General features: G+C 32.6%; 1 protein-coding gene and 1 long non-coding RNA gene across 2 annotated transcripts in view; one reads left to right on the forward strand and one right to left on the reverse strand.

Moving 5' to 3' along the window:
- LOC106878552 (ubiquitin carboxyl-terminal hydrolase isozyme L5-like) overlaps positions 1–1,988 on the forward strand; it is a 26,476-nt gene that overhangs the window by 534 nt on the left and 23,954 nt on the right. The window lies entirely within an intron of this gene.
- LOC128248553 (uncharacterized) overlaps positions 1–1,988 on the reverse strand; it is a 4,569-nt gene that overhangs the window by 512 nt on the left and 2,069 nt on the right. The gene's annotated exons all lie outside the window — the stretch shown is intronic.

The raw sequence follows: 1,988 nt of genomic DNA on the forward strand, positions 1-1,988 counted from the left end.
TATTATTATTATTATTATTATATGTATTTATTTTCTCTAAGTTAATAATTAACTTGGACAAAATAAATTGGTTAATAGATACCAGGGTAGCAAAGATCACAAAATGACTGTGGTGTAACACCTGTTTATGAGGTAGAAACTCCTTGTTATTTTGGGTACTTAGATTTAGTAAATGGAGTAAAACGCATATGTTAAATGAATTCATTTAACATATGCGTTTTACTCCATTTATTAAATTTATATATATATAGGCATATGATAGGATTGCTTCAATATTTCAAGGGTAGTCTGAAGTATCTAAGCAACCAGGGGATAGTTAAATCCGAAGGCACTCCTGGAGATTACTTGTGTGGGTACCGTCTTTGTTAGAAGGTATCCAGAGGCAGGTAATTTATCGTTTAAACCGCAGTTTATAATAATTAAGTGGAGAATGGAGAAACATTCTCCACTTATATATATATAACAATAATAATATTAGGGATAAAATCCAAAATTACAGGTAAAAACTGAATTAAAATCAATTTATTAAAAATTAAAATTAAATTAAGTTTCACAGTATAAAATATATAGAAATATATAGTCATAGGGAAAAGAACCAAGGTCTATGAACTCATCGATGAAAAACCACTGTCACATATAGAAAAAATTTATAATTAAAAGTACAATAAATAAGTATAATATAATACAAATTAATGAGTTCATAAACCTTGGTTCTTTTCCCTAATACTATATATATATATATATATATATATATATATACACACACACACACACATTTCGCTTAATCATGTTACATTCATCCGTTATCTCTCTTGTTAATTCTTTATTAGCAAGACCATATGTCTTAATTCTCATTTAACGGTGGTTTTTTCCACTGTACTAACAGAAAAATTCCTTAGAACTATCACCTAAAGACCTAACTCAACTACCAAAATGTGTTGCTATCGTTGTTACCCCACAAATGTTTTTGATTCGCAACATAGGTATTATTAATTCTTTATGTCTCTGTATATAGCGCCGTTTGTGAAAAACTGCTGTCTCATCTCAATGTATTTTCTTTTGTTTCTCTCTCTCTCTCCCTCTGCCGTGTCGATAGCATTCTGCTGTCACCTCATTCATTCACTGGTTCTTATTCTTTTTAAATTTAATTTACCCACGATTCTACCATCACGCCACCTTAATAATAATAAATAGATACTATCAAACTTCTGCCCGATAAGGGTTGTCTTAGGGCCAAACAACCCATATGTTATTACCGGACTCTGCACTACTTCAGGTTCGGTTTCCACCCACCACGGCTAAACAATCTGATGAGGCCCGGTTCGACATTCATGACAGTAAAATTGGTTGCTCATACCGAAGCCCTTTTATCGATATTTACACAGATATTCAATGAATCATGCTGCACCTTCTGGTGCTATCTATAAGACAACCGACGTTAGTCAATGACAGACTTTCTAACGCAGGGGTTCCCAACCTTATTTTGTTTATGGACTGGGAGCTATCTTATCATCTGCGGACCCCATATATACACATGTAAATTTTTGAAATAAAATATTTGTGTGTAGGTTACTAAAAACTGACAATGAAACAATTTCGTTATGTTCATAACACAGATTCCGAATACAAATCTTGAAAATTTCATAATGGTGGAGGTAAAGAATACGCACACCACCCGTCTTCGGGGTAACCCTAACCACCCGGTGTGTGTATTCTTTACCTTCGATTTGGCGGAGGTAAAGAATGTGTACACCACCCGTTTTCAGTGGTTTTTTTTTTTTTTCAAGAGATTTTTTGGATTTCTATGTTTTCGATATAGGAGAATATGATTTTGTCCAAAATTCACGTTTTCAAAATTTTAATTTCCCCCACCTTCACCCCAGTTTCCGTATTTTAACTTTTTTTTCGAAATTTTGTTTTTAATCCACAGAGATTACGGATCTGGGAAATCTTTTTTTTAACTTTTAATTTTTCTCTAAGAAACACTC

The sequence above is a fragment of the Octopus bimaculoides genome, chromosome 8, assembly GCF_001194135.2.
Source record: "Octopus bimaculoides isolate UCB-OBI-ISO-001 chromosome 8, ASM119413v2, whole genome shotgun sequence".
In the NCBI taxonomy this organism is placed as follows: Eukaryota; Metazoa; Mollusca; class Cephalopoda; order Octopoda; family Octopodidae; genus Octopus; species Octopus bimaculoides.